At 39.3% G+C, this 13,982-nt stretch overlaps 1 protein-coding gene across 26 annotated transcripts in view; it reads left to right on the top strand.

The window, feature by feature from the left end:
* THRB (thyroid hormone receptor beta) overlaps positions 1–13,982 on the top strand; it is a 377,155-nt gene that overhangs the window by 168,146 nt on the left and 195,027 nt on the right. For 10 of the 26 annotated variants that reach the window (XM_055109566.3, XM_055109568.3, XM_063602733.1 and 7 more), the window contains exon 3: positions 9,086–9,218. The exons of the other annotated variants lie outside the window; for them this stretch is intronic. The gene's annotated coding sequence lies outside the window, so the exon portion shown is untranslated. The remainder of the gene's footprint in view (positions 1–9,085; positions 9,219–13,982) is intronic. 26 annotated transcript variants of the gene reach the window in all.

Here is a 13,982-nt window from a genome sequence, read left to right as displayed (position 1 = left end):
TTGTCTGTTTTATTTACAGATATATCCCAAGTACCTAGAATTGTGCCTGGCACATAGTAGGTGCTTAGTATCTATTGGTTAAGTGAATATTAATTGCTTTTATATGGTCATTTATTGTCCTAGGGTTTCAACTTTTAATCCATATAAATGTATCCTTTCGGATCTGATTGGAATGTCTGGTTTATTCCATTGTCTACTGATGAATGATTTAAACACTTACCATTAGGATTTCCCAGTACTCTTACAGCAACTCTTTGATTGAATTAGAAACAAAATTCAAATTTCTTAATTCCTAAATACATCAATTAGAAGTGGGAGAATGAGGGTGGCGGGGTGGGGGAGGTCCCTGAGCATTTACTTGGATGAACAAAATAGTTCATCAAAAAATGTTCATCTCTCTCACAAAATCATCTAATTACCGATTTTATTCTAAACACAAGTTTTTGTAATTGTTCATTCCTATGTTATGTTGACTTATTTTATGAACACTCTCAATGGCAACCATATAAGAAGTCCACACTAAAGAATGGACAGCTTTGACAGGGAGCAGTGGCTCACGCCTGTAATCCCATCACTTTGGGAGGCTGAGGCGGGCGGATCATGAGGTCAGGAGTTTGAGACTAGCCTTGCCAATATGGTGAAACCCTGACTCTACTACAAATACAAAAATTAGCTGGGCATGGTGGCACGCACCTGTAGTCCCAGCTACACAGGAGGCTGAGGCAGAAGAATCACTTGAACCCAGGAGGTAGAGGTTGAAGTGGCCCAAGATTGCGCCACTGCACTCTAGCCTGGGTGACAGAGCAAGACTCCATCTCAAAAAAAAAAAAAAAAAGACAAGACTGGACAGCTTCTAGTGAAGAAACCATACCAAGGCCAAACAATTTCTGGTCTGGGAGTTTGCTTAATAACAGAGGGAACAACTATTTACTAGCTCCCTTTGGGAAAACATGTTGTCAAATAAATATTTACTAAGCTTTTCTCTATGCAAAACACCATGCTATGCCAGTGGGAGGTATAAAAAGTACAGCCAATTCCCTTAAGAAAGTTGTAACTGGCCAGGAACGGTGACTCATGCCTGTAATCCCAGCACTTTGGGAGGCCGAGGCAGGTGGATCACCTGAGGTCAGGAGTTCAAGACCAGCCTGGCCAACATGGTGAAACCCCATCTCTACTACAAATATGAAAATTAGCCAGGCATGGTGGTGGGCACCTGTAATCCCAGCTACTTGGGAGGCTGAGGCAAGAGAATTGCTTGAACCTGGGAGGCGGAGGTTGCAGTGAGCCGAGACTGTGCCATTGCACTTCAGCCTGGGCAACAGAATGGGACTTCATCTCAAAAAATAAAATAAAAAGAAAGTTGTAACTAACCGTGGTGGTGGAGGTGGGGAGAAATCAGGATACATATTCACAAAAAGGTGAACAATCATTCTAGTTATTTATTATTTATATTTTGGCAACTACAGATGAATGGGGCAGATATCACATATTCAAGATATTAAGAAGAGCAAAAGATGATGGTGGATTGCAGTGATCTATGAATCCTTGACTGAGGGCATTAGAATTTGTATCAAGCCTAGAAGAATAAGTGGAATTTGACTTTAATTAAAGAGGAGAAAGGGAGAGGGAGGGAAGGAGGGCTATCAGTCCTAAAACCTATTTTCAACACTTAGCAGGTTTTGTTCTCTTGTTGTTGTTTTCATTATTGAAGGCAATTTGGTATCATTTCTGGACTGTTGCTATATTATGATTTATTACATGTTGGAAAATTTTTTATTTCTACCTCAAACATTTGGCACACTAACATACCTTTGAAATTGAAGTTAATCAATGAAGAAAAACAGACAGGGATTGTTATATTTAGACTGATCATCAAAGACAACAGCAAGTGTTCTCCTTGCTTTTTTTAGACAGAGTCTCTCACTCTGTCGCCCAGGCTGGAGTGCAGTGGCATAATCTCAATTCACTGCAACCTCTGCCTCCTGGGTTCAAGTGATTCTCCTGCCTCAGTCTCCTGAGTAGCTGAGATTACAGGCAGGCACCACCACACCCAGCTAATTTTTGTATTTTTAATAGGGATGGGGTTTTGCCCTGTTGGCCAGGCTGATCTCGAACTCCTGACCTTAGGTGATCCATCCGCCTCAGCCTCCCAAAGTGCTGGGACTACAGGCATAAACCACTGCACCCGGCCTCTCCTTGCTCTTTTAAAACCATTTGCAATTAATTGAGAGTGAACCAATTACTTTCTTTCAGTGCTGTTTTTCTTCCTTTGAGAGGAAGCATTTAATATGACAGGCATCATGCCAGCCATTAGTTATCAGTGTTAACAGGGTCTGAGGCAGCAATGATGAACTACCTACCAATCTAGGGACCACCATGTAGTAATAAGCTTAACCTTTCTCCCCCAGCAAATCTTTCGTGAGAATGATTAATAAATAATAATTTCATCTGATAGACTAGGTGTTGGACTTCTTTCTCTTCTGCTGCTTCTTCTTATTGTCTGTAAAATTATAAAAGACAGACAGCCAAAAGCAAGAAGCAAGAATTTAATACACAGTCTGAAGAGATAGACCCTGACTACATAAGAGCCTGCTGAAATTATCGATTTTATTCATTTTATTTTGATGTTCCCATTTAATCCAAAATCCTATCATACATATTTTATAATTCTCATGTAATCTTAAATAGTATAATACATATTTTTCAGCAAGTAGATACAGCATTGAATCTGCTCATTGTAAGAGCATTTACCTACTTGATTTTTTGGCAATCAGGAATAAGAAACAAAGATTTGAGCATATCCCATTTAGCAACCAACAGATTACATGGACCTTTAGTGTTCTCATTTAAGCTTGGCCTTGGTTCATTTACATCTTGGATCTGTGGACTACAATTATAGCCATGTTACTAAATGATTTATGTTTTTATTTAATATGTTGTTAATGAAAAGTAACTGGTTTCTCCATTAAAATTCAAAGAGAGTAGAAGTTGAAGGTAAAAAGTTGATATGTATGCAGTTTTCTGTATGTATATTATATTTCACAATAAAAAAGAGGTTAGAGCAAACAAAGTAACTGGATGTAACAGGATGGGCAAATGACATCTAGTAACAACTAGCAACACAATTTCTCAAGGAAAGGAGCTGTTTATTTGGAAAAAATGCCTTGGTCAGTGTGCTTGGAAGTAAAAAGATAAATTTCCAAAGGATCTGGGTGACAGTGGAACTGTTCTGCTGTAGACAAGGGGAGGTTTTGGCCATTACTCTAAAGAAGAGAAGGAGAAAGATAGAATGAATGGATGGATGGAAATGAATGAATGAGCAAACTGGACAAAGCACCACAGAGAAGACAGGAGGCTATAAAGTTAACAAAGTGACTTCTTTCTATGACCTCTCAGGTCCTCAGTAAAGAAACTGAGATGTGCGATGTGTGATCCTAGTAGATCTGCTGTAGAAATGACCTACCTGTGACTCAGTTGAAACTGAGATGAAGCGTGGGGTGAGACTGAGGCAGGTCAAGTGCCCACAGGGGTGGTATCCAAGGTGGCTGGGGAGATTGTAGAAAACTTTCATATTGGGTGTTCAGACCAAGGTGGAAGCTGGAAGAGGAGGTCTTTTATTAACAGATGTAGCACATTATGGTGGTTTATAACAGTACTGCTTATGTTTTAATCCTTGACTACACATAATCATTTCAAACATTTGAAATTCAAAGAGAAACCTAACATTTCAAACATTTGAAAGAACTATTAGATAGTAAGTTTGGTCCACTGATTGCTTTATTTCAAGATACTGAAATGATTTGGGGATTGACTCCCATACTTAATTTCTAAATCCTCCTATTTAGATAAATTTCTACAACTGGTATTATGACTTCTGGAGTATTCTAGTGGAGGTCCTGGGGAGAATCTTCATCTGCTTATGCCAACTATTGGTGTTTCTGGTCTCACAGAATTATAGAACCATGAACATGGAAAGTTTCTTAGAGATGATCCTTTGCTGCTCAAAGCATGGTTTGTGGCTAGAAGCACTGGCCCCACCAGGGAGCTGGTTAGGAATGCAGAATCTCAGGACTCACTCCAGATCTAATGAATCAGAATCTGTACTTTAACAAGATCCCAGGTGATTTTTATGCACAGTAAAATTGGAGAAGGCTGAGTCGACAAGTCAACATGCAAGTGGAGCTCTTGCACTCCACATAGCTAGATGTATTGTATGATGGTTGTTCCTCCCTAAGAATGCTGTTTGAAAACAAACAGAACCATTAACAGTTCCTGTCTTGCTTGGCTTGGGGAGCAGTTGCCATTTTAAAGGGCAGAAATGCTGCTCCCAGAAAGTAAAGAGACAACAGGTTCCAAAAAAAAAAAAAAAAAAAACCGTGCTTAGGAATGGTGGTTGCCTGGGGCCTGACTTAGTTAGAACAAGTCATCTCATTGAAGAAAACATCATGGTAACATTATCTATGGGCCACTTAAAGCTCAACTGAATGACATCACTTTATGGAAACCCTAAACACCAATAGGCCTTCTGCTATAGATTTTTGAGGAACAGAATGGGAGTGAATGGGAAACAAGTGGGCATGAATGTAATGCTCATAAGAAAAATGTTCTTAAGGCCAAATTCACTCATGAGCTCTGTATCTGTACCGATCTGGGACTGATACATTTATTAGCACCCAAACCGTGTTTGTGTTACAAAAGGTGGCAGGATATTAGGTAGGAGAGATGGAGCTAATCTTTTCTGTGAAAGATTAGATGCAGGACCATGCAATAAAATGAACATGAGACTATTCTCACATATTGATCAGCCATAGAAAATACAAGCTTCTGTAACAAGAAATGACTTCCAGTAGAAGGATCTAGATGAACCATTGCCTTGATAATAACAATGGAAAAGAAAACAATTCGCAGTAATATTCCTTTGCACCTGAGCAACTATACATTGAAGGAATCAGCTTTCAGTTCAGAAAGGAAATGCTGAAGAGAGATCGTGATGCCCCAAGATGTGCAGACCCAGAGATGAAAGCTGCTGTCCAGGCAAAGAAAGGAGTTTCAGGAGTTCCTCTAAAAGACTTAGACATTTTAATTATCCTAGTGAGGGGCCATAAAACAGAGATGGGAGGTGGGCCTGGCCCAAAGCAAATACAATAAACTCTTTGTTATTTGGTGGATATAGATTATATTAACCAAAGAAAATGATACTTAAATCATTTACCTACTTTTCCCAGGAACTTTAAAACCATTACTGTTTTCTACCTTCATTTGAATCTATGGAAACTGTAGTTTTAATTTGGAAGAATAGAACAGTTTAAGCTTCTACTACTGGTTTATTTTCCTGGCTAAGTGATTAAGGGGACAAAGTGAAGTATATACCTGTATAATTGTTTCTCTCCAAATCAATATTTTGTAAAAATTCATTTTTTTCTCAAAATTTATCTTGTTTCTTACATTATAAATATGCCTTAAAATATATTCATAATTCTAATTTCTCCTGGACTTCAGAGATTATCTTATTTTTATTGGCCTTATACTATAACCCAGTACTGTCCACTAAATATATAAAGTAAGCCACAAATCCAACTCACATATGTGATTTTAAATTTCCTAGTAACCACATTTAAAAAAAAAGGTGAAATTTATTTTAATACTGCATTTTCTAACTCAATATATAAAATAGTATTCCAACAAGTAACCAGCAGAAAAATATTAATGAGATATTCTACATTCTCTTTTTCATGCTGTCTTCAAAATCTAGTGTGTATCTTACACTTATAGCACATCTCATTTGAACTAGGCAAGTATGAAGTGTCTAGTAGCTATGTGTGGCTAGTGACTAGTGGCTACAGTGTTGAACAGCACAGCATAGATTCTAGGACAATCATTCCTAACATTTTGGATTCACGGTTCTTTAGGGGAACCTTATGAAAACTGTGGACCTTCCTCCCAGAAAAAAAAAATTATATTAGCAAACAATCCCCCATAAATTTTCAAGGAATTTATGAAACCTTAGAAGCCCGTCTTTGACCCTCCTGAGGTAAAAATCATCCCAAACTGCCATAATTTCATCCCCAGTCTCACATTTTTTTATAGTTGACCTTTTGGATTTACTTAAATTATTTTAAAAGTAATCTATATTATTTCTAGAAATGAAAAATGTATCATTTATTAAAAGCAAAAGATAACTGTAAAAAAATTAGTACTATTCTTTCAAAAATTCATAAACCTACCCCCTAAACTTCTCTTTCATACCACTCTTCACGATACACTGCCTAGGGATCTGGAAACCAGATGAAGAGGCCCTGCTTTTGGGCCTCCTCTGAATGGATGCAGGAATGAAGTGGAGTCTGCAGGGATGTGCTATTGGGTCATTATAGTAACACAACTGGTTATGTTATTTAAGCCTTCACATTGAGATGGAGACTGGGGGTGTAAAACTGGGCAAAGTCATTCACTTTGATAAGGTTCATGGACTTTAGAATAAACAATTCTAAGGAAATACTTTTCTTCTGCTGATTTTTCTTCCCTGGCTCTGTTTGCCAGAAGATACACCTGAAACTCTGTCCTCTTGGGGGAAAGGGTTGGTAAGAGAAAGAGACCTGGGTAGTGGCTTAGATGAGCTCTGCTCCAGGCCTTAAAGAGATGGCTCTTTCTATCATCTTCTTTGCTAGCTTCCTCCTTTCACAGTCTAATTGGTGAGACCCAATGGACAGAGGAGAAAGGAAATAAGTGCCTGGCTGCTTGACCTTCCTGCCACATAGGCCTCAAGTCCAAGATTGCAAATGCAAATGCCAGCAAGGGTTGGGTGGGTAAGTTCAATGAGTCACTTCTTGAGGGACTGGAAATTTGGACCTTTGAGCAAAGTCCTCCCCCTTTTTTTGTCAAATGTTGACTAATTTGTTATTAATATTATATTTAACATTAGATATTTACACTTGATATTTAATACTAGAAACACCAACCAGAAGACTGACTGTAGATTCTAATTCAGGGTGGATTAGGCCATCAGGATGCCAATTAAATCTTCTGCCAAAACGTCAGTGCTGGTTCTCAACTCAGAAACATGTTCATACATTTTGTTGGTATCACAGTGATGGAAGGGCTGGGATGCTACTGGCCTTTAGGACATTCAGAACAAGGACAGTCCTGCACCCAAACATTTGTCCTGCCCTGAATGCCATAATGTCCTTGTTGAGAAACACTGAAAGAGTAAAAGAAATTCTGCAGGTCCTCACGTGATAATCCGGTTCAACTCTTATTAGGAGCCAGAACCCTGTTTGGTAAAGAGCAGACAATACATTTTTCTGGAGCATCTCTTTCCTTTCGATTGGACAGGCATAGCAGACACAGCAGGCTTCAAGTATTTGAGATTTCTGATCATCTTAGGGTAATCTCACATTTCTGCAAAGTTTTTCTTTATTTTCTCTCTTCTGGTTTTAGTATGCTTACACTCTTCGGAGGGTTTTAGCATTATTCTTTTATGAAGTGACTTTCAAAAAGTGGCATCCGAAGCAATGACTTGACTGAAAGTATATGACTGAGAAGGGCCTCTGTTGCTAGACTCCCATAATAGAGAGCGTAGCTGGGATGTCCACTCATCCCCAAAAGGGAGTCATGCTACAGGTGTGACCTCCAGAGCAGTGGATGTCTTTGCCCTCGGTTGTTTGAATACACTGAGTTTGCCATAATGCTGTGTTCCGCAACCATGCCAGTTCCACTGGAACATGTGTCAGCTTTTATTCAGTGCTGATCTTTTTCCCTGAACAAACAAGGGTGTATATGACCCATTCTCTGAATTTTATGTGAGTGATGGGGTGTTTTGTCCCTTCTACTCGTCTAGGGGATCTGTCCATTGAGTTTATGAAAACTTTTTAGTGTGCTATAACATGCACATGCTAAAGCATATAAGGCTCCATTTTTTTATGTAGTTGTATACCCATGTAACTACCACTTGGAAGAACATACAAAACATTTCCAGCAACCCTGAAGTTTGCCCATGCCCCTCTCTGTCACTGCCTGCCCCATACCAGGATTACCACTTTTCTGAATTTCATCACCATTGATAAATGTTTTTATCTGTTCTTGAACTTCTTTTACATATTAATAATACATATTCTTTTGTATTTGACATTTTTTGCTCAACATAACATTTGTAAGATTCATGCCTGTTGTTACATATGTCAGTATTTTATTCTTTTTTATTGCAGAGTAGTATTGAGTACATGGATATACCACAGTATGTTTATTCATTTTCTTGTGTAACAGAAAACTGAGTTGTTTCCAGTTTGGGACTGTCTTTTGGTGGACATATCCATTTCTCTTGGATATAAACCTAGGGGAAGATTTACTAGGCTATAGGGTAGATAGATGTTTAACTTTATTAAAAACTTTCAAACAGCTTTGCGAAGTGGTTATAGAAATTTACAGTGCCCCCAACAGTGTAAGAGAGTTCAGTTGCTCCATATCTTCTACAATACTTGATAATGTTAGTCTTTTTAAATTTTAGTCATTATAATGGGTATGTAATACTCTCTCATTGTGGCTTTAATATTCCTACTCCTTTGCATTTTCACCTAAAATGGGTGAGTCATAACGTTGAATGTCATGTAGAAGTTTTTAAATTCTTGGTTCAGGCTACTGCATATGCAATGTATTTTGAGGAATTCCTAACCCTTTTAAGGAATCCTAACTATTTCTCTTTCTAGAGAGAAGTGATGTGTAATTGTACAATCATCTCAGCTTAGTCAGATGTGAAAATTCCTCACCTACATCCCTAGTGTGGTATCCCCATGGCATGGCCTTGATAAACAATGCACAGGGGAGGACCCAACATTGCTACCATAGGCATTTGGCAATGAATTTGCCTGTCCATACACAGGGAATCCTGTCTGTTCAATAATATCCAATGAGCATTTATTGGGCACATACTTTGTTCCAGGCACTGTGCTGGGCATTGAGAAAGCAACAGGGAAATAGACACAGTCCCTCTCTTTTTTGAAAGACTCACTGCCTAGTGAGGGAGTGAGAAAGTGAACATACTAATTGTCATGCAGTGTGATAAATGCTTTGCAAAATGTGTATGTATTTTCAGGGGGCTTGGAGGCTCATAGCAAAGGTCCGTGAAGAGAGCAAGAAAAAGTCTTCCCAGGAAAAGTGGACACCTGAGTGTTACAACGAGAAGGGGGGCATCCCAGGCAAGGCAGCTACCCAGCACAGGTGTGAAGGTGAGCTTCTACGCAGGTTTCTCGAAGGTTGTTGGCACAGCTGGAGCATAAGGCACATGCAGGAGGCACTTGCAAAAGATATAGCCAGGATGTGTACAGGGCTGATCATGAAGGATGTACTTAAGTGAAATATATTTTGCAGAATTTCAACCCAGAGAATCTCCCTTTTGATTTACCTGCAAACAAAAAGAATCATACTTCCCTTTGACTGTCTCTGAACACTGAATTTTGGCTTCTACTCACTTTTTGAAGCCAAATTGCACGACATTAGGCCCCTTCCTTCCTTCCTTCCTTTCTTTTCATTCGTTCATTCTTTTTTGAGACAAGGTAGAGTACAGTGGTGCCATCATAGCTCACTGCAGCCCCGACTTCCTGAGGGTTGGGTGATCCTCCCGACTCAGTCTCCCAGGTAGCTGGGACTCCAGTCACACACCACCATACCTGGCTAATTTTTTGCATTTTTAGTAGAGATAAGGTTTTGCCATGTTTCCCAGGCTATTCTTGAACTCCTGGGCTTAAGCAATCTGCCCACCTTGGCCTCTCAAAATGCTGGGATTACAGGCATGAGCCACTGTACCTGGCTGAAGTTAGACTTCTTTCCATCTCTTTTTGTGAATATAGACATATTTTCTATTTAACAGTTTAGAACCAATGTGAATTTTCCCATATATGGTAGTCTAAGAATTGAATTGTAGTTTCTTAACTAGGTTTTTGTTTTGTTTTGTTGTGTTGTGTTGTGTTTTGTATGCCTTCCAGACCCAACACCCTAGCCAGTGCAATGGCTCTGAGTGTGGCATAAGCCCACTTTTAGTTTTCTTATGGGATTGAGTAATGTTCTTGGTGTTAGCATCTCTCTTTTTATTGGAGGAGTAAGGCAGACACTTACATTTCTAATAAAAGATCTGCTCGTTGAAATCAAGCGAGTCCTGATGGTGTTGGGAACCTTCTGCCGTGAGCACAACAGAGGCAGCCATGGGGTATCAGAATTACCTCCATTATATTTAACAAACACTCAGGTAGCATGCACCTCTTTCGATTTTCCATGCAGTATTCCAGCTATGTAGCAACTTGTTTACTTCTCACAAGCACCCTAGAGTTGGAAAGTTTCCACATATGGGGAAACTGAGGCATCAAGATATTAAATAACCTGCTCAAGTCACAGGTGGAATTTGAACCCACAAACTCATACTTACAGACCCCATACTATGCTGCTTCTTTTTACTTATAAAATATACAGGATAAACTCAAAGGAACAAAGTTCATTCAGCAAACCTTTGTTGAGCAACTGCCTGGTGGGTGAGTCAGTGACACCTTTGCCCCAGAAACTCTTAACCGATTTGGGGAGACAGATAGTAATAAATGTTTGTAATGCAATGTTAACCTGAGGAGGAAAGTCACTAACTTTGCCTGAGGAAGTTAGGGAAGGGCTTCTGCCTGAAATACGGGCTCAGCCTTTCACGAAAAGGAGTGAACAGACAGGGCAGTTCTGAGTTGTGATAAGGCATAGCTTGTTTGGGAGGTGTCAAGTGTTCTGGGGGGTGGAAGATGTTTTAAGGTGTGCTGTGGAGACTGAAGTTAGGAATAGGACTGGTGGAAGGTGGTACTTGGGGCTGGGTGCGGGGGTCTTGTATGTGAAGCTGAGAAGTAGGACTTTAGCTTGTACCTGGTGGGAAGTCACTGAGGATTGTTAAGTAGAGGAGAGAGTTGATAAACCACCCTCTGGAGAGATCTGGTTTGGATAACATGGCAATAATTCAAGAGAGGATGAAAATTTGCAGTGTAGATTGTGTAGACTCTAGGGGCATCAGGTGAGTTGACAATTAAATGTAGAGTCTGAACTGTAGCATGTGGTGGGGGAGGAGGAACAAGGGTGAGAGCAAGAGGGAGAGAAGGAAGAAAAAAGGGGGAGAGGGTGAGCACAATGTCTTCTGAAAGGAAAAAAGGAAGGAAGGAACCGAGGGAGAAGGGAAAAGAGAAAAAAGGAAGGAAAGGATGGAAAGAGGAGAGAAAAGAATATACCAGTATATTTAAAATATATATTATGATGAAATGTTACTGGCATGATAGTCCTATGATTCAGGCTTTTAGAAGTATGTGCTCAGCCAAATTTTGTTTTGGTGGTTGACCAGCAGTTATTTTCATGACTCTGTAGTAGCCCATTGAGATTACTTCTATCTAAAGACACTTTGTCAGGTTTATGTAAGACTTCATTTAGGGGGCATTGCCTTGGCATGCAGACAGCTTCCAGGCCTTACACACCAGCAGAAACATGTTCTCTAAAGAGTGCAATAAAGCATTTTAAATTCATAGCTGGGCACCTCAGGAGCAAACAAGAGCTGTCACATGGAGCACTTTCAAAATAATGCTTTTCTAACAAAAAAGAAAAAAAACAGAAACATACAGAGATATTTGAAATTCATCCTCACAATTGTCAAGCCTGAATCATAATGGCTTTGAACCCAAGGAAACTTTAAACATATGAGGATCATAAAACCTTACTTTAAGCCAAATTATCGCTGCTCTCTGTGCCAGTTATAAGCAGCATAATTAGTGGAGTGAACTACTTCTCCCTGCAATTATTATTATCAGGCTGGTGTAAGTATATTGGAGTTGAGAGGGGAGTAAAGTTCTAATCGTAACAGGGTATGTAGATGTGGATAAGGTAGCATGTCAGGTGTTAGCTGTCCAGGCAGCCTCCCAGTGCCATAGGAGTCTCATTTCACTAGGGGTTTAGGTTACCAGAAGGTTTGCTCATCTTCCTGCTGCAATACTGGCTCCTATAGAAGGCCGGGAGGCACAGTGCAGAATCCTAAGCCAGAGAGAGCAGCCTGGGGTAGTGAGCTGTTTGCCTGGGTGCGTTATGTGGCAAAATCCACACAGCCATGACGCCAGCCAAGCGTCAGTCACCACGGGCATCTAAGGTGCATTTCAAGAACATATAATTGGGATAGCTTAGCCACGTAAGTGCAGGACGTGGCTTTGGGTCCCAGGTGGTTTATTTGTTTAGAATGCCTTCATTCTATCTGACTTGGAAGTAGAGAATGAGAAGCTCATGCTGAGGATGTAGCGATGTTGGCAGGTCCTGAAAGCCCAGAGGACAGCAGGGTAAGTGTCAAACCACCCCCGTGATGCTCTGTGTGTGAACACTGAAGGAGATTGTGTTGCAATTAATGTGTGGGTCAAGACGTGTCCATCAGGGCATGGGCTTCCAATGGCCAACTTCTCTTAAAATTCTAATGTATTCTTCCTAAGGGTGGGATTACAGAAACGTACTTGTCCAGTAATTCTCATGTGTCCTGAATTGGAATTAAAAGACAAAGAAAATATAATTCCTAAATTTCAAGCTTTTCCGTCGGGGGCAGGGAGAGGAAGGAGGGTAATACATCGATATAGATTATAATCCTGTGTTTTTTAAACTTCAAAAATGTTAAGGAGAATTGTAAAAGGAAATTAAATTACCTTCCTATTCTGAAATAAGACCCTGCAGGAATATATGAATAAAAAATGTGTAATCCATTCCTAGTGCCATCCTTTGAGAGACATTTAGTTTCCTCGAGTACCATACTTGAGGGGACACCTGGAATATGTTCCAAAGAATGGCTCTGTAGAGGCTGAAGGTTTGGGGTGTTCCATGTTACAAAGAAAGGCTGAAAGAATTGGGAATGTGCGATCTGGAGAAGAAAAGACTGCAGGAGTGATTACAGCTATTTTTAAGCATGAGAAGGACTGAAGCACAGAGCAAGGAAGACACTTGTCCTGTATTTCCCTCAGGAAAAGAGTTTTATCCTTTGGGAAAGAGGGATAAAAGATCCCTTTGGCAGTTTGATGTTATTTTAAAAAAAGACCTCTCCTCAGAAAATACATTTATTATAAATGCAAAATTGCCACATAATAGCAGGGATCTCACAGGACCCTGTAAAATACATTTAAAGATCTCTTGTTTTAGATGGTAGGACCAACAGTGAATAAAAATTTCAGGATTTGGCTTGATTTAAGGAAGAATTTACAAATAGTTTGGTTATTGCTGCAATGGAACTAGGCTTTTCCTAAGGTGATTCCCTTCCTCATCCCTACAGTCTGAATGAATAATTGTGTAGAAAAAATACCTTGAGCTTTAGATTCACCAGGACCTGGATTTGGATGCAGACCTGCTTCTTCTAGCTGTGTGTCTTCAGACAAATCATTAAATCCTGCCAAATATCTGTGAAATGGAGATAAAAATCTATCATTAGGTGACTGGGCTAGTTAAATGACAGCAGGTGTATAAAACGCCTATCTCAGTACTACAGTAGATTATGAACAAAAATATACTTTTCTTAGTACTTCTCAAAGGTCATGAATCGAAAAGAAGAACAAGAAAAAGCCTAATTCCTTCCTCTGCATAAGTTCTTCATGATTATGTTCCCTTTTTACTGTTAAGAATATTATAGACAGCATTCTAGCTTTGTGTGGGAAGCTACAATAAATGTCTAATTCCAAATTTGCATCAGATTTATATTTCTGAAAAACTTTAAAAATGAACTGAAAGGTGATATTATGGTATCTTAAAGTTGTTTTTTTTTAAAAAAAGCTTTTGAACCAAACTGTGAATGAACAGTGTAGAAAAGGAAATGTACTTGAAATATTTCAAAGTGTTTTCAGTGAGGAGAAACTTATCCTCAATTTCTATTTAATACAAGAGGAAATGAGGTTGCATTTTAAGGTAATACTTAATAATGGGGAAGAAAAGTAACTATATATCAAGTGAAAAGGGATAATACTAAA

Source organism: Pan paniscus, chromosome 2, assembly GCF_029289425.2.
Source record: "Pan paniscus chromosome 2, NHGRI_mPanPan1-v2.0_pri, whole genome shotgun sequence".
In the NCBI taxonomy this organism is placed as follows: Eukaryota; Metazoa; Chordata; class Mammalia; order Primates; family Hominidae; genus Pan; species Pan paniscus.
This window is presented reverse-complemented; position numbering and strand designations above follow the sequence as displayed.